Here is a 22,964-nt window from a genome sequence, read left to right on the forward strand (position 1 = left end):
TTATTTATTTATTTAATTTATTTATTTATTTGACAGAGACATAGCAAGAGAGGGAACACAAGCATGGGGGAGAAGGAGAGAAGCCGACTTCCCACCGAGCAGGGAGCCCAGTGTGGGGCTTGATCCCAGGACCCTGGGACTATGACCTGAGCTGAAGGCAGACGCTTAACGACTGAGCCACCCAGGCACCCCAGAAGTGAGGTCAGTCTTATGGAGGACTGTGCCTTTAACCTGTGAAGTTTGGCCTAACTTTGAACAGTTAGTGTCAGAATTGCGTTGCAGGATCTTTTTGCATTCCTTGCCCTAAGCTTTTTTTTTTAAAGATTTTATTTATTTATTTGACAGACACAGACACAGCGAGAGGGGGAACACAAACAGGGGGAGTGGGAGAGGGAGAAGCAGGCTTCCCGCGGAGCAGGGAGCCCGATGCCGGGCTCCATCCCAGAACCCCGGGATCATGACCTGAGCCGAAGGCAGACGCTTAACGACTGAGCCGCCCAGGCGCCCCATGCCCTAAGCTTTTTAATCTGGAAACCCATTCACTCTGTAATTTTACATATATTTTTTTCTGTAATTATATTTTTGAAAAATCTCCCCCTCCACTATTTTCTTCTCTCTTTCTGAAACTCCTGCTAGCCTTTTCTTATCTTCTCTCTCATTTCTACCTCTGTGTGTTTCCTTTGACTTTTTGGGAGGTTTCCTCAACTTCCAATCCTTCTATTGATTTAAACATTTTTTTGACTATTACATATTTTTAATTTCCGTTTCTTAAAAGATTGTATTTGTTTATTTATTTTGAGAGACAGAGTGCGCATGTGAGCGGGGGAGAGGGGCAGAGGGAGAGGGAGAGAACCCCAAGCAGACTTCCTACTGAGCACCGAGCCCAATGTGGGGCTTGATCCCATGACCCTGAGATCATGACCTGAGCCAAAATCAAGAGTTGAAAGCTTAACTGACTGAGCCACCCAGGCGTCCCTCTTGGGTATATTCCAGTAGTGGAACTGCTGGGTCATAAAGCAACTTTATGTTTAACTTTTTGAGGAACTGCCAAACTGTTTTCCACAGTGGCTGCAACATTTTACATTCCCACTGGTAATGTATAAGGATGACAATTTTTCCACATCCTTGCCAACACTTGTTATTTTCAGTTATTATTATTATAACCATCTTGTGGATGGGAAGTGGTATTCATTGTGGTTTTGATTTGCATTCCTCTAACAACTAATAATATTGAGCATCTTTGCATGTGTTTATTGGCCATTAGCATATCTTCTTTCCAAAATGTCTATTCAAATCCTTTGCCCATTTCTTTTTTTTAAGAGAGAGAGGAAGCAGGGGATGCAGGGGCAGAAGAAAAGATAATTTCAAGCAGGCTCCATGCCCAGCGCAGAGCCCAATGCGGGGCTTGATCTCATGACCCTGAGATCATGACCCGAGCTGAAATCAAGAGTCAGATGCTTAACAACTGATTGAGCCACCCAGGCTCCCCGCTTTGCACATTTTAAAATCAGGTTGCTGGTCTTTTTTGTCATTGAGTTGTAAGAGGTCTTTATATAGTCTTGGATTCCAGACCCTTATCAGATACATGATTTGCAAATATTTTCTCCCATTCTGCAATTGTCTTTTCATTTTCTTCACAGTGTCTTCTAAAGCACAAAAGTTTTTAATTTGATGAAATTAATCTATTTTCTCTTTTGTTGCTGTGCTTTTTTGGCATCATATGTAAGAATCCATTGCTAAATCCAAGGTCATGTGGATTTATTCCTGTTTTCTTCCAAGAGTTTTACAGTTTTAGCTCTTACATTTAGGTCTTTGATCCATTTGAGTTAATTTTTGTATATGGTGTGAGGCAGGGGTCCAGGTTCTCCCATTTGTTTCTTTCTTTTTTTGTATGTGCAACCATCACCACTAATTCTAGAACATTTTCATCACCCCCAAAGGAAACCCTGTGACCATTAAACAGTCATTAATTCCCTTCCCTTGTGAGTTTATAGTTTTTTTCCCCAACTCACTGCCATTTGTGGATTTTCGGGACTGAGTTGAGTGAAGTTTCAGCCAGAAATCTCCTCTTCCTTTCAAACTGCAACAACTCTCACTTTCATTAGGCAGATTCCTGAGCCCGATGCTCTGAGAGGGTTTTCTGGAGAAAGGAAATTTGATCTGAGCCTTAAAGATGTCTAGAATTCCAGTGGAAGTTAAGGAGATAAAGGTGAGAGAGGATGAGAAGGGAGAGTTGGGGAGAAGGAAGGGGGAAGGAAGGGAGAGGAAGGACTCTGGCGCCAACACCAGAAGAATTTAATCAGATAAAAATCTGGTTTCTTATCCCTTGTCTGTGGCTCTATTACTTCTGCTTGAGTTTCACCGAAAAGCAGTCCTTTTCTTAGAACCCTAAGGAATGTGGCCTTGTTTTGAGTGTGGTGAGAAAAACGTTCTGGAGATTCTGTTTTGTTGTTTTTTTGTTACGAGATTTTATTTGTTTATTGGAGAGAGAAAGACAGAGATAGTAAAATAGAGCAGGAGCAGGAAGGAGAGGGCGAAACAGGCTCCCTTTTGAGCAGGGAGTCTGATGCGGGGCTCAATCACAGGACTCTGGGATCAAGACCTGAGCCAAAGGCAGACAGATGCCCAACCTACTGAGACACCCAGGCGCCCCTTCTTGTTGTTGTTGTTGTTGTTGTTATTGTTATTGTTTTTAAAGATTTTATTTACTTGTTTGAGAGAATGAGAGAGAGAGAGAGAGCATGAGAGGGGGTAGGGTCAGAGGGAGAAGCAGACTCCCCACTGAGCAGGAAGCCCAACGCAGGGCTCGATCCTGGGACTCCAGGATCATGACCTGAGCCGAAGGCAGTCGCTTAACCAACTGAACCACCCAGGCACCCCATTGTTGTTGTTTTTTTAAAGATTCTATTTATTTATTTGAGAGAGAGAGAGAATGCAAGCAGCAGGGAGGGCCAGAGGGAGAGGGAGAAGCAGGCTCCCCACTGAGAAGGGAGCCTGATGAGGGCCTCAATCCCAAGACCCTGAGATCATGACCTGAGCCGAAGGCAGACACTTAACCCACTGAGCCACCCAGGCGCCCCAAGGATTTTGTTTTCAAATAACAAGCCTCTACTGTACTAATATAAGTCTTTCATAAAAGCAAAGAGCATAAGGGGTGCCTGGGTGGCTCAGTCATTAAGTGTCTGCCTTCAGCTCGGGTCATGATCCCAGAGTCCTGGGATCGAGCCCCGCATCAGGCTCCCTGCTCGGCTAGGAGCCTGCTTCTCCCTCTCCCACTCCCCCTGCTTGTGTTCCCTCTCTCGCTGTGTCTCTCTCTGTCAAATAAATAAATAAAATCTTAAAAAAAAAAAAAGCAGGGGCGCTTGGGTGGCTCAGTTGGTTAAGCGACTGCCTTCAGCTCAGGTCATGATCTCAGGGTCCTGGGATCGAGCCCCGCATCGGGCTCCCTGCTCCGCAGGAAGCCTGCTTCTCCCTCTGACCCTCCCCCTGCTTGTGTTCCCTCTCTCGCTGTCTCTCTCTCTGTGTCAATTAAATAAATAAACAAAATCTTTAAAAAAATAAAAAAATAAAAAATAAAAAAAAAAAAGCAAAGAGCATAATGTGAACTTTCAGAACGTGGGGATTACTTTCACTTTATGCTGGTTGGGCTCACGAAAGATTTCACAGGGACTCTACTTTCAGATAGCAGGAGAAACCTGTATTTGCAGTGTTTAGCGAAGTGCATGGCCCAGAGGAGAATTTTTAAAATGTCAGTTTTCTTCTGTTTCCTTCTTTGGCAATTTAAGGTAAACAATATGGATGGGGTCTCAACCAAGGCCTTGCGTGCCTGTCTGAGGAGTGTGGGCTGAAGATAATGAGCAATGAAGAATGATAGGAGATTTGTGAGTGCAAGAGTGACAGATATATCTATGCTTTGGAAAGATCATTTCTGGAAGAAGAGAGTCCAAGCATAATACAAGAGAGGGAGTCCCGAGCCCCAGCTCTACATCTAAGTGACTCCACTTTCTCATGTGCCCAACACATATGAAAGGTCCCCATCAGTGTTTCCCCAGTGGGCTATGAGTTGTGTGAAAACTTAATCCCTAATGCAAAGAGGTAAAGCAGTTTGTCTCCTTAGATATCGACCTGATGGAAGGTGTGCCCCAAACTTGAATGGCTAGTGTAGCCAGCCTGAGCTGCCACCTGGGGGTTGAGATGGAACTTTTGAGAAGCTCTTAGAGATTAGATAATGGCTGAAACCCAGAGCTGCCCGCCCCCCCACCCCGCCAACCCCCACCCCCACCCCCGGCACTGCCCCTCAGAGAGGAGGAATGACAAGTGTCTCGTGCCTGAGGACAATTTTGAAACCATACGGACCCTCATTAAGAAACTTTTCCCATGAGGGATGACCAGCCTCATCCCCTCCCTCTGGGTTCTGAGCTCTGGACACACAGGTGGAGCGAGAGAATCACCTGGAATGACTCTTCTGTCCACTAGAGGGAAACCCAGGCTAGAGATGGAGCTGCTAGCCTGGGGACCTGGGTGACCCTGGCACAGTGTTGATGTATCAGCTCCCTGAGATCCAACTGTTGCATTTTCAAGAATCGGCGAGCTGGTTGTGAAACAAGGTCATTAAAAATTAAACTCTATAAATTGACACTTAAATTACATTAAAAACAAAGGTAGTAAAGACTACAAACTCATCTTTCCCTACTTATTTTACTATCACCTCTGTTAGATCTGCTATTGTGTGCTGCTGTCCATTTTCAACTGTGGTAGCTTGAAATTGGCCACGGTGGGATATTTGCTCCACGGAAACCTGCAAATGCTACAAATCGGGGCTTCCCCCCATCCCATGCCAACTAGTTGCTAAACATTTACCAGGAAATCACTGCCTCAGCCTCTCCCACATCAGGTCTTGTGGGGGAGGAGATGAGCTTTTCGCGCGGTCTTGCCAACACAGACACGCTCAGAGATGTCCCCACGGATGAAGCACCCAATTTCAGCAGGCAGAGGTTGTTGAGGAGTATGCCAGCAGAAAGCACTGTTGTGTTGTTGCGGTAGCTTGGCCCAGAGGTCCTCACCCAGTCTCAGCCCAGGTTTTTGCCACCGAAAACCTGTTTGTGCTTATGTGCTCAGGCATGTCTTTCTGTCTGCATAGAAATGAAGTGAGGTTCTAGACCATTCAGCACTGGAAAGCATGAGGGCCAGGGAAACACCCACCCGGGTCCCTATCCCCAGGACTCGTGTAAGTCCCTGGGCGGAAATGTTGCAACGGCTAGGCAGAACAGTGCAGCACCAAATCTAGGGATACTAGAGTCAGGCAGATCTGGGGTCTGCCACCCCCCAGCCACCTGACCTGAGAACGGCACTTAACCCATCTGGTCTTCAGTCTCCTAACTTGTGAAATAGGGCTAAGAATAATCATCATGCTTGGCCGTTAAGATTACATGAGACTACCCATGCAAAGCTCTCAGCCGGTGATTCAGTCACCTCGAAGGTGTTCCATGATGTAGAAGCTATTGTTTCTAGCTACTGTTTCAGACTTGCAGACGGATTGGGGTGGGGGCTGAATTTAAATTGGCTCTCAGTGCCTGACCACCTTGATGCTCTGTGTGTCAAGGAGGGATTGCGGGCAGGGCAGGGCCAGGAGGCAACACATCCGTGGTGGTACCGCGGACTGACTTGCCCCAAGCGTACAGCCGGGAAGTGCACTGAGAGACTGGAAACCAGCCCTCGGGCCTGGACGCCAAACACCGGGTGCCAGGCAACGGCCCCTCCTCCGTACCCCGCTCCGCCCCGCCCACCCCGACTCCAGGGCTGGGGCGTCGGGGGTGGGAGGGCCCGCAGCCGGACGTCCAAGGTCCGGGGCTGTGTGCAGGAAGCGGCGGCCGGGGCTGTCCTGGAGCCTCAAAGCGGCGGAAGGGAGGGAGCGGCCAGCACCTGCATTGTGCGAGCCCCGCTCCCCGCTGGCCCTCCTGGGACCCCCCGGCGCGCGTTCCGGGCGTCGGCTGCTGGGGCAGGCCCGCCGGCTGTCAGGCAGGTAGTAACTGGGCAGAGGGAACTAGAGCTGCACGTTCATTCATTTATATATGCATCCATCAATTATTAAGCCGAGGCAGGAGCTGGAATGCAAAAACAGTCCGTGATCCCAAGGACTCTCCCAGTTCGTGACCCTCCCAGACCGCTCTGCGGTCAGATGGCTGGACTGGAATCCTGGCTCCTTCACTCACTAGCTGTGTTACTTGAGCAAATTACTTGACCCCTCTGGGCCTCAGCGTGTGGAGTGTTGGATTAAATGAGTTGCATGTGCAGCATTTGGAACCAGTCTGGGACTGGTAAGCATTCGTTAAGTGTAGGATTTTTTTTTTTTAAGATTTTATTTTTAAGTAATCTGCACACCCAACGTGGGACTAGAACTCACGACCCGGGGATCAAGAGTCATGTAATCTTCCGACTGAGCTAGCCAGGCGCCCAAGTGTAGTTTTTTTTTTATAGTTTTTATTATTGCAAAAGATCATTTCAAGAGCCGTGTGGAGGACACACTTAGAGGGGCCCGAAGCTGCATACTGGAGGCTGAACACTGGTTTTAAAATTTTTTAAAAACTGATTGCTAACATTTAAAATTGTGAGATTTTATCTAAAACTCAGATTTTGGCTTCTTTTAAAAAGACTGAAGGTCTGGGAAGCTTGTGTTTCTTTTTCTTTTTTCCCTTTGGAAGCTTGTGTTTCATAAGCCGGTATTGTATTATGCTAGAGGCAGTCTCATTTCTTTATACAGTATTTTTGTATGCCTTTTGCAAAGTGGTGTTAATTATTGTACCAGAAAAAAAAAAAATCTCTTAGGCAATCCCCCTGTGGCAAAGGTCTGCAAGACAAGTTTATTTTGAAAGGCAGATTATTGTACTTAAGCTGTGATCATTGATTGTCTGATTTTAAAATGTTGCCTTCTGGAACATGTTCTTCTTCTAAAAGATTTCTCAAACATGTCAGAATGAGGCAGTTTATGCCATTCGAGTGCCCTGAACCAAGGAAAAGATCTGTGGGTCTTTGAGTTTTCCCAGCTAGGCTAGAGGCCAGAAGTGATGGTGTGCAAGATGTAGACACCTTAGCTGGAAGTAGGGCAGAGATGGAGGAGCAGATAGGTGGAAGGGATTTAGAGAATAGAACTGCTGGATGTGCGATGCAGAGGCCAAAGAGGAGACAAGGCCTGGGAGAATAGGTACAAGGAAGACCCATTCACTGACTTGAGGGTCCAGAGGACTCCATTTTAGCCACGTGGGGTCTGAGAGTCTGAGTCTGTCATCAGATCAGTGGGATATAGGGGGTCTGGTGCTCAGCAGAAAGAGGGTGACACAGGGGGCCTGTGGGTATGTGGGGAGAGCAGGAGGCCCAGGATGGCCCCTGAGGACCTGTTAACATTAAGGGATTAAGGACATTTAAGGGATTAGAAGGACGTTAAATTTTGTTTAAGATTTTATTTAATTGAGATAAAGAGAGAGAGAGAGTGTGTGAGCACAAGGGGGAGGGTGCAGGGAGCAGCAGAGAGAGAGAGAGAAGCAGGCTTTCTGCTGAGCAGGGATCCCAGGGCTTGATCGCAGGACCCTGGGATCATGACCTGAGTGGAAGGCAGATGGTTAATCGACTGAGCCCCCCAGGCATCCTGACTGGAAGGGTGTTAAAGGAAAAGAAGAGGAGCCTGGGAGACTGTGCAGGGTCCAGGTGCCTCCCTGGGTGGCCTTCACCTCTGTCCTGAGGGACCGGACCCCTCCTCAAGACCTCCCTGCACAGGTGGACTGAGGAATAGGTTGGGAGGAGGGAGTCTGACCGCAGCCTGCTCTAGCCCAATAGAGGGCGAGGTGGGGCAAGACCCCAGTCTGGTTCAGGACATCTAAGGTCCTCCAGAAGTTCCTTTCTTCCCCCAGGCTCACTTGGTGGGCCTCTGGGACACTATTGGGAAGAAGAGTTCAGAGGAGGAGCGCAGCTAGGTGCCACTGGCTGAAGAATAAGCAAACAGGGCACCCAGGACATTCTTTTCAGCTGCACGGCAATTGAGAAACTGGAGGTACCCGGAGCTGCCTGCCACATGGTGGGATACTTGTAGGTCAGGCTAAGTCACCCCTTGTGACCACAAAGTATCGTGATTGTCACTGATAGAGGCCAGCGATCTTTCTTGGGAGCCAGAGATCTGAGCTGGGGCAGGGCTGAACTTTGAAAAATGAATTGTGCCAGATACCATCATACATGTTTTGCCTAATCTTCATAAAAACTCTATGAAGGAAATAAAAATTTCCTCATTCTACAGAAGAAAAAAACTGAGGCTCAGAAGGCATATGTAACAGGCCAGGGACATGCAGTTGGTGAGAAGCCAAGTCGGGAGGACAGGCTAGAACACAGGCTCTGTCCCTTTTGTTTCTCCTGGGGGGACCCCACTGCTGCAATGGTCTCTCAACCTCCCCGACACATGAGCTCTGCCCTGGGTGTCCTCCTAGGCTTCACCCTGTCTCTCACACTCAATCAAAAAGTGATCACCAGCTCCCTGCTCAGCAGGGAGTCTGCCTCTCCCTCTGACCTTCTTCCCTCTCATGCTCTCTCTCTACCATTCTCTCTCTCTCTCTCAATAAATAAATAAAAATCTTTAAAAAAAAAAGTGATCACCAAATCCTGTCAATCATACTCTCTCCACGGATCTAGCATCTATCCCCTTCTCTCCAGTCCTGAAGTGACTGCCCAGCTTGGACCTCACAGTCTCCTGCCCTGGCTATGACATCAGCTTCCTCCTTGGTCTCCCTGCCTTCCAGTTCTCCCATTCCCACCTCGAGGCCCTTGCCCACACCAGCAGCCAAAGGGCTCTTCTCAAACACAAGTCTGACCTCCTCTGTTTCCTACCTGCCCTTTTTAAAAAAAAAAAAAAATTTTTTTTTAAGTAAACTCTGCTCCCAATGTGGGGCTCAAACTCACGACCCCGAGATCAAGAGTTGCATGCTCTACCAACCGAGCCAGCCATGTTTCCTACCTTCCCAATCCCCAGCTCCACTTTCCTGGGCTGAAGTCTCCCACCTTGGTTACAGGTTTCTCTTGCATTCCTACAAAATTTTCGTAAGCTGAGATGCCATAAAGAAGCAATTGCCGTTAATTGATATGGAAAAATTCTTCAGCATTCCCAGACCCCCAAAAAAGCCTCTGTTAGGCTTTTCTGATATGCTTACTTTAGGGCACATCTTGCTAATGTATGTGCAAAATAAATCACGAGAAAGCACAGATGCTTACCGCCACAGTTCAAATCTCTGGTGGCATGATGCTCAGCTGCTGAGCGTCCTTCCCAGGGAAGGAGCTTGGCGGGGCCACTCTGGCTGTCAGCTTGATGCGAAACAAGCACTGAGCGCTCTTTTCACCATATGCCATCTTTTAGAAAAGTGAAAATCCTCCTCGGATTTCTTCGGTTAGCAAAAACAGGTACTAATGTAGGTCTTTTGTAAAAACAAAAGTGTTTACTTAATGCAAACTTTGGAAAAGCAGGGGGTATCTGTAGCTCCAGTGAGAAGGAGGGAGAGCGACGGGGAAAAGACCAGAACAGAGCCCCATGTGGCCCATCTGCTTCTGGGATTACCCCTGCCCTACAGCTGCCTTGCTGTGGCATCCCGGCCCCACCTCAGGGCCCTGGTGCTGTAGGGACATATAGTCCCCGGTTCCAGGCAAGACCCTACCACTTACTGGCTGGGAGCCTTCAAGCACCAACTTGGGCCCCGATTCTCTTGTCTATAAAGTGGGACAACAGATGATGTGCAAATGATAGGACACAGTGCTGTGGAGGGCTGGACAGGGTGCCTGGCACCGAATGGATGTCAGTAACTGCCAGGGCCTTTCCTCTCTGCTGTTTTCCCAGGTCCACTGGGTCAGCTCCTGTAGGCACCCTGCACATTCCACGGTGCCCATTGCACAAGGGCTGTCCTGCCACTGTGACATTGGTGGGCCTGGCCCAGTCTTGCTTCCAGGCTTCTGGCTGGGACTGTTGTCCCCAGGGCATCTTGGGCAGTGGGGGCAGAGCGAGTGCACCATACTGGATACCCTGCCCAGAACTCCGTGTCCCTGACGTCAGGGGCAAACATGGGTCCATAGGGTACTGGGGGAAAGGCTGGTCTTCCTTCTTCACTGTGGACTGAGTATATGTATTTGGATTGGGGAGGTAGGGGTGCTTCCTTCTCCCCTTCTCCCTTCCCCTCCCTTCCTTCTCTCTTCCATCAAATCTCAGAAGGCCAGGGTTCCTATGGATAAGGGAACCTGGGGGGCCCTGTACCTCAAACATAGGAACCGACATCACTGGGGGTCTGGGTGTGATGTGTAAATAGGTAAGTGAATGTGTAGGGATGGATGTATGGTATGTGTAGACATGTTAGAATACCACGTGTCACCAGTATAGGTCTGTATGCAGTGGGTGCGGGGCTATAAGTGATGTGGGCAGCTGGAGGGCTGTGTCTACACGTACCACGTACTTAGTGTATGTATGTGACTTTTGCGTGTGAATAACTGTACGTGGGGCGGTAGATGTAGATCTGGGTCCATGGTCTGAGCAATGTGTGTTGGTGTGTCTGTATTTGATGTGTGTGTCTTGTGTGAATGGGAACAGGGGGAGAGTGTGAACTGGAGAGATCGGTTAGGCAGTGGGGAGATGTTGGTGTCCTTAGGATTCCCTGCTGAACTCTCTGAGGTGGCCCGGCCAAGGTCATTGTCTACCTGCTGCAAGAGCAGAGAAGGGCAGTAGGGGCAGAGGCAAAGGGGGTTGGGTCTATTCTCCAGAGAGCCAGACACTCCACACCCCGCTGACTATCTTGCCCTGACGTCTGAAAAAAAAAATTAAAAAAACCCAGGGAAATAAACACAACCTTTGGAAGCCCTGGTGATGTGTCTGGGGAGGATGCTACAGCTGGTAGTTCATGTGGACAATGTCCTGCCTTTGACCAGCAGTGGAGGCTCGTGAGGCCAATGGCCTCGCGGCCACTGACTGCTCCTAAATGATTACCTCGGTACTGTAGCCTCACTCCAGAACTTCCAGAGCCTTCCTGCCGAATCTCTGTCCTTCAGAGTTCACAAGGCACAGGTTCCTAAAGATAAGAGAGCCCTGCCCACCCCCTCGCCCCAAACATAGTAACCGACATCAATGGGAGGTCTGGGTGTGACGTGTAGGTGAGTGAATGTGTAGGTATGGATGAATTTGTGGCATGGTGTGTCGTGTCGCAATTGTAAATTGGCACCTCTTGGAACTCTGGGCTGGAGAAAGAAAGTTAAGGGACTTCTAAAGCCAAGTCACACCTAGGCTATGAATCTCTGGAGAAACCTAAATTTAACACAGGTTGGCTCCTTCCTGGCCCACCTCCAGGTGTGTCTCTTTCCTCAGAATGGGCCATGACTCTGCACCCCCTCAAAATGACTCTTTAGATAATGTGATCTTGTCTGTATCTTCCATAACTCCCCAAGATGCACGCCATGCTGGAGACACCTTGAACCATTTGCATTTCCAAGAATGCACTTTGTAGCCCACAGCCTAAAACGTGCTACTCCACTGGGCTAACTCTGATTCATCCCTCAAAATTCAAGTGTCCGCTCTTTGGGGTACTTTCTGAGGCTGAAACTACTATCTATTATTCTGCTTGCCCTTAGTCATAAAACCCTGATTTTCAGCTGGGCACATAGCTGACCTGGAATAAAAACGATATTTCCCTGAATTCCTTACAGCGAGGTGTGACTCTGTGACTAAGTGCTGGTCAACTGTTTATGGGCAGAAGTATTTTGTGCAACTTACGGGAACTGTTTTAAATAGTGTGCTGTTTTTCACACCTTCCTCCTTCCAACTGACTGGAATGCAAACGTGAGGACTAGAGCTTGAGCAGCCATGCTGGCCAATGAGAAAGAAGCATCATGTTAAGGATGGCAGAGGATGACTGAGCAATAAAACGGAAAGCACCGGGCTCTAATGATGATGGAGCCACCATATCAGCTCTGGACTGGTTATTTCCAGGTGATGTGGCTGTGATTTGTACTTTTCATCACCAATAGCCAAACCCAGGCCTAGCTGATACACTTTCCTGGTATCAGCTCTCTCTGCCAACACACTCCATTCCAGTTGCCTGGTTCGGTCTGCTTACCTGACTGTCAGCTCATGAGGGTAGGGTCCATGTCATCTATCAAGCATGGTGCCTAATAAACCAAAAAAATGTCAGTTGTATTAACAACTGTGTGAAATACACATTCAGGCATCCAGACTGGGTGAAGCTGTAGATCGGGGAGTTATGAGTATAAATGTGGTCACTGACGGGGTGGGAGAGGAGGAGTTAAAGAGAAGAGAGGGTTAAAGGAAGAGCTCTAACATCTAAGGTCACGTTGAGGAGGAGAAGCCCTAGAATGAGGCTGAGAAAAGCCCACCTGGGTCTGTGCCAAGGCCAGCTCTGCCCAAAGTTAAGGGCACTAGCGTTGTGGGAAGCAGTGGTCAAGGGCTCAGGGTTTTCGAGTCCAGGACATCCAGGATTCCATCCTGGCTCTGCCATTCACTAGCTCTCTGACCTTAAGCAAGTTAACTAACTTCTCTGGGGCTCGGTTTCCTTATCTGCCGACGGCAGGTTAATAAGGAACTTACCTCATGGGGTTGTTGTGAAGTTAAAATTAGAGAATTCACGTAAACCACCTAGCACAGTGCTTGGCATAGAGCGAGTGGTTAACAAATGCAGGTGATTATGATTTTTGCTATTATAGTCTTTCTTGCATTCATTAACTTACTTAACCAGCAAGCTCTAGGCATTCCTCCACATGTGCCCAGGGCTTCAGCCAAAATGTATTTCCTGATATTTCCTAACACTTACCATGTTCCCTTACCCTCTTTGGCCTCACGCATGCTGTTTGCTCTGCCTGAAGTGCTCTTTACTCCCCATCTGCCTGGCAAGCTTGCCCTTCGAGCCTCAGCTAGTAGCTCATATCCTTACGGGACTTGCCGAGACTTCCAGCGCTGGGTTAGATGCCGCCTCGGGGCTTGCATATGACCAGAGCCGTCTCGTTGCGTAACTCCAGCGGGGAACCTGTCATACAGACCCCCGGTGTTGCGTGACGTGGCAGCCGCACCCATATCACTCCCTGCTTACCTCTAGCACAATTTTTTTTTTTATCAGACTTTTACTGTAATTCTGTATTTACCTGTTGATCTCTCTCTAGACTCTAAACTCCTCAAGGACTCTGCCTGACACCGAGTCAGAGTGCAGAGAATGGTCATCTGCACAAAGGTATCCTGGCCTCATCCCTGTGTCCTGGGGTTCCCAATCTGGCTGGGGAGACAGAAAGAAACGGCACGAAACACGTCAAGAACAGAGCATGCCCTCTGCGTTTCAGATAGAGGCTTTCCCAGGATGGACAGAGCTCTAAGGGAGGATGCAGTGGTCAGAGTGGGGGACAGGGGCTGATGTGAAGAATGAGTATAGGGTCCCTGGGTGGCTCAGTCCTTAAGCGTCTGCCTTCGGCTCAGGTCATGACCCCAGGGTCCTGGGATCGAGCCCCGCATCGGGCTCCCTGCTCGGCGGGAAGCCGGCTTCTCCCTCTCCCACTCCCGCTGCTTGTGTTCTTGTTCTCACTGTGTCTCTCTCTGTCAAATAAATAAATAAAATCTTAAAAAAAAAAAAAAAAGAATGAGCATATATGGGGAGACCCAATGCCCCACACTTCTGGATTGCTTTTCTCAGTGTGGGAAGAATTCTAGCCCTCTACCTCCCGTGATTTTTATCCGGCCCAAACTGAAGAAAGTTATCTTTTCAAAGCTCTTACAAGGGCATTATACGTCCAAAAGGGTCTAGTATACGTTGATGCTCTTTGCCAGGCCCCTTGTTATGCTGGGTCACGGCCTGAAGCAAGATAAGGTACCCAGAGGGTGTGACGTTGCTCTAAAGCTTAATTTGAGTTAACTCTACCATGGGCAGGGACCAGATTATGGGGCCCTTAAGAAAGTGTTTCTCCTCCTCAACATTGATTTAGACTATGTCGTTGTTGAAAATAAACACTTGTGTTTTGTAGGCGTGTGTATGTCTTTGATCTGCATTTAACCACTCTCCTGCCATTACCACTCACCCCAAAAGGCCAAATCTGAACAATGAGGAGGAGGCATAGCTCATCACTTCTCACCAAGTGGAAAGATCTTAAAGAGACAGGACACCAAGAGTCAAAATTTCCAAGCCCATCCTGGGCTGTTTTGGTGAAGGCTATTTGCATGTGCCCCTGCATGTTCCTGCTGTAATATTCTTTTAGACCGAACAACTCAGACTCTGGGAAGTGTACTGTTAAGTGTCTCTTATCCTGTTGATCCTATTCCATGTGGCTTAGGGGGTGAGGTTTCCTGAACAGAGACTGATGGAGATTTTGCCCAGGGGAGAACTGAAAATGTGGTCTCTTTCAGTGGGTGTAAGGGAAGGAAGATCTGAGACAAGAGAATAAAGTTAGGAACTGAGTGTACTCACAAAGGGACATCCTGTTAACAGGTTTTGGTTGTTTTTCCCTTGGGCAGTCATGCAACATGCATAATTTAAAATGATTTCTTCTACCCACAGGAATTCCTGCCCCTTCAGTAAAGTCTGTCACATGGATGTGGGCTTTGCCTTCATGGCAGCCTCGTGGAGTGAGCATATTCAGCAGTGGGGCTAGGGAGGAGTCCTGCAGGGTGGAAGGCTCCAGAGCAGACACGGGAGGAAGAGGACCTTCCCTGAAGGGGAATAAAATGTAGAGCAGTCCACTGTGAGGGACAAGGCAGTCAGGGTGAGGGTCAGGGCTTTGAGTAATGGTTTAGGGGATGGGAATGACCTCTTCTGGGGACTGAGAGCTTCAAGCCCATCTCCTGGCTGGAGCAGAGGGTGGGGCGAAATCTCGGGAATGGGGTAGGAAAGGTGGGGGGTGGGAGCCCCTCCGTCAGTGCCAGCCCCTGTGGTGGCTTGCTTTCGCACGGGGAGCCAGGCTGTGAGCTGTGCCTGTGCATCCTCACCGCTCTCTGCTCTGTGGGAAGGTCCTTGATAGCAAGCAGGATGGCTCATGGCCAAGTGAGGACACTTCCACTTGCCACTGACCGTACCCTTCACCTCTCATTTCTTACTGATGGCCAGGGAAGTCCTTGGAAAGCTCATGGAAGGCTACTACCACCCTCACTTTGGCCCTGTTTGTTAGGAGAAGGGAGCAAAGCTGAAAGTGCCCAGAAAGGAGTGGGGTGAGCAAAGAGGCTTAAGAATTTGCTACTTTCCCTTTGGTGGCCTCTTGCTCCCACCCAACATAAGCCCAGAGCCTGGAGTTGAGAGTAGAGATCATAGTTTACTGCCTAGGATTTAGAATACAGCTCAGCGCAGCCCCAAAGTCCGGTTCCAAGCTTGGAACCCAGAGCCCAAACAAGCCCAGCCCAGGTCCGAAGTTCAGCTTGGAATGCAGCACTAAAGCCCAGAACCCAGAACTCAGACCACCAAGCCTAGAACACAATTCAGTTCCTCAGTTCAGACCCAAAGTCCAGCCAGAGCCAGAGAACAGATCTCCGAACTGAGAACCAAGTCCTGAGCCTTTAACCCAGTTCACAGCCTAGAACCCAGGGCCAGGGGGCCTGAAGCTCAGAACTCAGAATTCAGACTAAAGTTAAGTCCAAAGTCTAGAGCACAGAGCAGCCCAGAGTCCAGCTCAGAAGCTACCCAAAAGCCTAGAACCCAACACAGACCCATCTTAGCTCCGGGAGGCAAAGCCCAGCCTAATATTTACAGGGGGCCTAGAAACCCACACCCAGCCTAGCAGACCATTGATGTTCCTCCTGGCGGCAGCCCTAAAGGGAGAGATCAAGGCTGCAAGGTGAGGAGGAGGAATTCCAGATTTCAACCCTAGTCCTGGCAGGAGGGGCCAAGGAGCTGGTGTTTGTGTGGTGATGGGGGAGTGTTCAGTGGGCTAGGAGGCCCTGGTCTAGAAGGTCCATCCTGGGGACTCAGATACCAGGCAAAACATAGCCTGGGGCTTTCTTTGCAAGGACTACCCCTCGGAATCCCAATGGGATGGGAAGCAGTCTCACTGCTGTTGACTTGCTGTGACTTTGAGCAAGTCCCTTCCCTTCTCTGGTCTTAGTCTCCCAGAAAGGAAATCAGAAAGTGCTTTGTTTAGACCCACAGACCCAGAAACATAGAAGAAGGGCCTATTACAGATAGCCCCTTCATTCATTCAATCTTTTCATTCATCAAATATTTATTGTACACATATAATAAACAGACTTTAAACAGGGGGACGAAATGGTCGGATTTGTTTTTGTCTGTCATTGAAGATTGGATTAGAGGGGGCCGGTTAGGGCACTGTTGCAACAGTCCAGGAGATGGCAAGTGGTAGTGCCACCTTTATAAAGTACAGATATGGTCATTTTATTCCTCTGCTCAGAATCCTCGTAATGGCTCCCCACTGCCTTCAGGATGAGGACGCAAGGCCTCTTTCCATGTTCTCAGCTTGAAGGCTTATCAATTTCCCATCCAGCAAATGCCCAGCCCCGGCTCGTTGTTACTACACCCACCATCCTCCATCACTCTTCCAACTGTGCTGTTCCCTTCGCCTGGCATGCCGTTTCCTATCTCAGGAACTCTTACTCATCCTTCAGGGTTTGACTCCATCATCACCTCCTCTGTGAAGCCTTCCCAGACTTCCATCCCTCAAACAGAATCTGGTATTCTCACGTCTGTGCACTCTGACAGATGTCTATTAGGCCTTTGCCACACTGTGTAACTTAGTCTACATATGTTTGTTTCCCTGATTAGCTGTGACTTCCTCAAAGGACAAGATCATCCATGCCTTATTCACCTCTGTGTTGCTGGGTGGGCCCAGAGTAGGCAAGCGAACCACTGACAAGGCCACCTTTATACCTCCTCCAAGTAGCTTTTATTTTTAAAAAATTGTGTGTGTGTTTTTTTTAATTTTAAGTAAATTCTATACCACATGTGGGGCTCAAACTCACGACCTTAAGACCAAGAGTTGCTTGCTCTACCAACTGACCCAGCCAGGTGCCCCTAAACTTAAAAGAAAATTTAAGGCCCTGGGGCACCTGGGTGTCTCAGTCTGTTGAGCGACCGACTCTTGATTTTGGCTTGGGTTATGACCTCAGAATCATGAGATCAATCTCCGTGTTGGGCTCCATGCTCAGCGCAGAGTCTGCTTGTCCCTCTCCCTCTGCTCTTCCCCTTGACAGAGTGTGCGCATGCTCTCTCTCTCTCAAATAAATAAATAAAATCTTAAAAAAAAAAATGGGGGCACCTGGGTGGCTCAGCTGGTTAAGCATCTGACTCATGGTTTCTGCTCAGGTCATGATCTCAGGGCCCTGGGATTGAGTCCCGAGACTGGCTCTGCACTCAACGAGGAGTCTGCTGGAGATTCTCTCTTTCTCCCTCTCCCTCTGCTCCTCCTCCTGCTCACTCTCTCTCAAATAAATAAATAAAATCTTTAAAAAATTTTAAGGCCCCCATGTTTTACGTTTTTATTTATTTTTAATTTTATTTATTTTTGAAGATTTTATTTATTTATTAGAGAGAGAGAGCGTGCATGATCGGGAGGAGGAGCAGAGGGAGAGGTATAAGCAGACTACCCTCCTGCCCCCCTGCTGCTGAGCGGGGAGCCCGATCTGACCTAGGGCTCAATCCCAGGACCCCAAGATCACTACCCAAGTCAGACGCTTAACCTACTGAGCCACCAGGTGCCCCTATTTATTATTTTTTAGAAGTTTTTATTTTAAAGCAATCTCTGCACCCGACGTGGGCCTGGAACTCACAACCCTGAGATCAAGAGTTATACGCACCCATGACTGAGCCAACCAGGTGTTCCTTGGAGTTTTTAAAAATTTTTTATTTATTTATATTTTTAATTCCAGTATAATTAACATTAAAAATTTTTTTAACCTCATATTTTAAGTTTTTAAACCCAGAACAGAAATGCTTTCCCACTGCCTCTTAAGCAAAGACATCTTGCCAATCAAAGGGAATGGACCAAGGAAAGAAATTAACATATGCTAAGAGCCAACTGTAAGGTTAGTTTTGCATACAACACTTCTTGTCTCACCTGATCCTCAGGATAACACTGTGAGCTATTATTACCGATCAAATACATGAAGTTCAGAGAAGTGACCTGCCTAAAGTCACAGAACTAGCTAGAGACAGAACTATATTCAAACCCTGACAAGACTGACTCCAGGCCACACTCTTTAAGGGCCCCAACTATGTTGTTCTCTTGCTCCTTATCAGCATGAGATCATGGGTTACCAGGAGGCTGAAGGTAGCCACCAAAAGCCAGTTCTCCAAATGCCATAGTGGATGCAGAAGCAGCCATTACTTGGTGCTAGGTTGTCTTAACCTGCTTTTTTGTGCAGATGGGTAAAGGAAGGCCTAGAGGGCAGGGACTTAGAGCTTCCCAAGGCAGGCTCTGCTTCTGCCATGCTGGCCTTAGTCCAGCAAGTCTCTTACTCTGAAAATCTTACTCTGGGAGGGTCAAGGCCAGCAAACCAAGGCAGGGCCTCCATGCAGAAACATGGTGTGAGCACATGGAGAGCCAGGGCAGAGTCCTGGCCAGCAGGGAAGGGAGAGGTATTGCTCAGGCTTCAGCCCTGACCCCTTCTTCTGTGACCACACCCTAAGCTCCTGCTCAGAGAGCACTTTGCCTGACCTTGTGGATCCTGAGGCTACCTGGGAGGTTGGTCCAACCACTGGGGCTGACTCTGAACTATACCATGGCCTCCGATGGTGTAGCTTTCTGAGACACCTAGCTCAGAGAGGCTCTCTGGCCTACTCAGCTTCTTCCACTCCATCATTCTTATCTCTCCTCAGCAGAGTCTTCCTGGAGAGTAGGGAGGTCTCTCTCTTCCGGGAAGAATCTACAACTCGGGGGAGTTTAGGATGAGAAGATATAGGGATACTGGCTGGTTGGTTTGGGGAGGCAGCAGGTGTCCCAGGGAATCTCTGGGCACTCTCCGTGCCCCTCACCCCCTGATAACTGAGGCTCAGAAGTCAGACCTAGTCCACCTAACCTAGTCCCGAAGCCCAGGACAGGGGACCTCCCTGGGGAGTGGTCTGTAGCCTCTTGTGGTCAGATGAATCAGTCTTGGGGCCTCTCCTGTCCTATAATTGCCCAACCAACCTCCAGGCAGGAACTAGCAGCCTCGCTGGTGATTTCAAGTGCCCTTAGATACTTCCTCCCCGAAGAGCCTGCCTTGGGACCATCAAGAGTCCCTCCTTCCTACTTTCTGCCCTGCCTCCTCCCCATAGGACAAACAATAGGGGTTACATGGAGAGCAGGCTGGGGCATCCCCATCACAGCAGCTGTTCCAGGAAATGCCTGCTCCAGAGCCTGCCCAGTCCTTACTACTAACCATTCCCTGGCCTCAGAGGACCACCACTCAGAATGTAAACTTCCTAGTGGCTCTCAAACTAAGTATATTTTAAAGTATGGGCTGATTTCTTTTTTCCAGAAGTCAGGGTGGTGAGTCTGCCAGTTAGGCATGGCAGAGATCTTCCATGGGATAACAAACCACAAGCTATCACACTTGACAACTCCTTCACTTAGCACCCAAACCTCAACAGCTCTGCCTGGTAATCGTGTCCTGACAGCATCCAGCTGTGCCAGACATACCACCTTGTGTAACCAGACATAAATCTAGCCCCTAGCTATTAACATCAAAATTTCTCCCCTCTGACTTAGGTGGCCTTACTTGGTGAGGTTTTGCCAAGGGTACTAATAAGGGTAATCATCATCATCATCACCATCAACCTTTTCAAGTGCTTACTCCATGCCAAGCTCTGTTTTAAGCACCCCACTTAATCTTCATGCCAACCCTATTAGATAGGTACAATTATTATCCCCATTTGACAGTTGGGGAAAGTGAGGCTCAGAGATTTGGTAATTTGCCCAAGAGTAAACTGTAATGGTAGAGATATAAAGCCAGGTAACCTGTCTCTGGGATCTTTGCACTTAACTCTGCTGCTCTGCCTCCCAAGAAGCTCTGGGAACCTGCTTGCCTCCCCCACAGGTCCTCAGGGGACTATGCAAAGACATACAAAGAAGCCTACCAGGCTGGGTATGGTGTCCTGAGGACATAGGCAGGTAGAGAGCGACTAGGCGAGGTGGGGGTGTGGCTCTGAAGTTCATTTGCCCAAGGCTGTGAGGTCGGGCTAGACTCAGAAGGGGTCAAGGATGGCTGGGAAGGGTAGTCCTACGGGGGGCGGGTGTCTCTCTGCCCTTCAGGAAGAAGCCCTTGTCCTCACTAAAGAATGTTGCTAGGAAGAATGGGCCCAGGTCTCTGCTCCAGGCTCCTGAGGCTAATAGAACCCTCTGCCGTCCTGGACTAGAGCCTCAGCACAGGCCCTTGGACTCCAGGCCTGGTGGTGTGGGGGTAAAGGGGAAGGAAGGAGAGTGGCCAAGAGGGCCAATGGAGACATGTGGTCAGGAATCAAGGACATCTCTCAGTGCTGAGTTTATAACCACACTCATCATCAGAAAAGGGGGCCTCACTCTGGGTTTATAAAACTAGTCCCTGCTTCCCCTCTCTTAAGTCTCAGCTTCATCATTTATAAAACGAGGGGGGGGGGGGATAAAAACTACCCTCCCCGGTGGTGTTGTGAGGAGTAAATGAGATGGCATATACAAAGCACTTAGCATCATGCTTGCCTGGCATACAGTGGGTGCTCAATAATTGGGAGCTTTTGTATTAGCAGTGCTCTGCTTCTATGGCTGGTGAATGAGTGTCTCTGGAGGTATATTATGGGGCTCTGTTCCCACGAACAGTATGGATGGTAGAGTCGAAGTTGCAAGGAGCAGCCTGGATCTAAACTTAGATAGGGAAAGAGAACAGTGAGCAACAGAACCAGCATTCAGAACAATTTCTCCAGGCTGGAATAAAGCAAAATGACATTGTCCTGTGAGCTTAAAGACATTCACACAAAGCAGAGGATGGGGAGAGACCTGACTTGACCCCAGCTCTGGTGAAAGGGATCTGAATGATTTAGTTGATCACAACCTGATGGGAACTAATCATGGGAGAGAAAGGCTCTGGAGCCCAGCAGTCTTAGGCTGCATTAACAGTGTGTTGCGTCCAGACTGGGGGAAATAATAGGCCTATTGTGCTGGCGTGGTCAGGCCATATCTGGAATCTTGCATTGCTACACTGACAGGCTGGAATCGGGCCAGGAGGGGGACCAGCACAGTTTCAGCTCCAGGTACTTGTGCTAAGCACTTCCTGTGCATTTTCTTGTTTCATACCCAAAACAACCCTACCAGGTAGTCACCATTAATATCTCCACTTTACATACGGGGAGGGTAACTGAGTTGCTCGGGACCAGCCACACAGCTAGTAAATGGAGGAGCCTGGGGCTTTTCCAAATGGGGTCCTCTTGTGCTTGTACCAGAGGAAGAAAGAGCATGCATCACTGAACACATATTTATTAGATTCCTACTGAGTCAGGTCCCAGCTAGTTCATGGGGACAGCAGTGAAAGAGATGTGTTTTCTGTCTTCCTGGAGTTCACGGTCGGGGATGGGGGGATCGAAGTCACTTGTGATACGGCGTGACGCTACAGGAGTGAAGATTTTAGGGCTGGTGGTATCACGGAGTCCACCACAGCTGACTCAAACCCAGAGAAGGGAAGAGACAGAAGAGTGTTACACAGCTTGTGGTGGAGCCACGGGGGCCAGTCTGTGCCCTCTTCATGGTATTCCACTGCTTCGCTTTGGCTCTCTCTGCTCAGCAGTGACCAAGAGCTGTGTGCCAAGATGGGAGCTGCTAGGGCATATGAGGAAGCTTGCTGTGGCCATCCTGGGGTAGCCAGACCTCATCTCTCCTCCCTGCCATCAGAGATCTCAAGAAAGAAAAAAAGGAGCTGGGAGCTGAGGAATCACAGGAACAGCGGTGAGTGGCCTTTGAGAATTCCAGCAGCCCCTTCACTAAGTAGAGCAAATGGGCCCCCACCTGACCTCTTGAGTGTCTGGGAAGCCTGGGGTGATGTGGGCATAAGGGACCCCGAGGTGGTAGAAAAGCATGTTTTCTGGATCTGTGTCTGGCGTCTGTTCCAGACTCATGTCCATCTTCTTTCAAGGACCAGATTACTCAGTCCTCTCTTTCTCAAACCTTTCCTTGATTATTTCAACCCAGAGTGCCACGTCAGCCCTGTATCTCCCAGGGCTTTTTTGTTGGGGAGACATATATACCCCAGTTAGCCTTCTGGTAATTTTTGTTGAGAGGGACAGAGCAGGGCTGTTAAGAGAGAAGGCTCTGGAAAGGGGCATAACCTGCCAGGTCTGACTCTGCTACATAACAGCTGGTTCACTTCTCTGTGCATTTCCTCAGCTATAAAATGGGGATAGTCCCACGCTCACGTCGTTGCCGAGAGGACTGAATGAGAGCATGTCAAGCATGGAGGAAACTCTCCGTAAAAGGCCACTGTTATTATCATCGTGTACTAGTCGCCGTGGTCCTGTCTCCTCCCCCTGACTCGGGAGCCCCCTGCCAGCAGGGGCAGCGGCTGCGTGGCCTCATCTCCCTCCCCCCTCCCCTTCGCCCAGAGCCCCAGAGAAGCCAGTGTTGGAAAGAGGGAATGGTCAGTCTTGGGGGATGAAAGAGGGACATCAATACTGAAAGTGTCAGCGCTCCATCCTCCACCCAGGTTTGGAGGAGTGGGAGACTCGACCTGACTCCTGATTTTAAAGGGGGCGGTGGGCTTCCCAGCCCCTAGCTGTTCCTAGGCGTTCTGGGTCAGAAGTCGGGGGCTGTAGGCAAGACTCAGGGAGAACTCACTCTGGGGGACCTCGGGCAGCTCCCTTCCAGCCTTAGGCCTCGGTTTCCTCGTGCGTATCAGGTGGGTGTCCCGGTCTTCTCCCCGGTTGGGAAGAGCCCCGCACAGCCGGATGCCGGCTTTTGAGAACGTGGCTCTGTGGCAGAGCTGCTGGGTGGCTTAGCCAGGCGGGAGGGCGGGCGCGCGGCCG

General features: G+C 49.1%; 1 long non-coding RNA gene across 1 annotated transcript; it reads right to left on the minus strand.

Annotated features, from left to right (window-relative positions):
• Window positions 1-1,546: 1,546 nt before the first annotated feature.
• Window positions 1,547-22,901, minus strand: LOC113937461. Its single transcript, XR_003524621.1, has 3 exons — window positions 22,777-22,901; window positions 12,123-12,174; window positions 1,547-2,140 (listed from the first exon to the last, which is right to left on the minus strand). It is a non-coding gene; the product is annotated as an uncharacterized LOC113937461 (long non-coding RNA).
• Between the last annotated feature and the right edge of the window lie 63 nt (window positions 22,902-22,964).

This window comes from Zalophus californianus, chromosome 4, assembly GCF_009762305.2.
Source record: "Zalophus californianus isolate mZalCal1 chromosome 4, mZalCal1.pri.v2, whole genome shotgun sequence".
NCBI classification, from domain to species: domain Eukaryota; kingdom Metazoa; phylum Chordata; class Mammalia; order Carnivora; family Otariidae; genus Zalophus; species Zalophus californianus.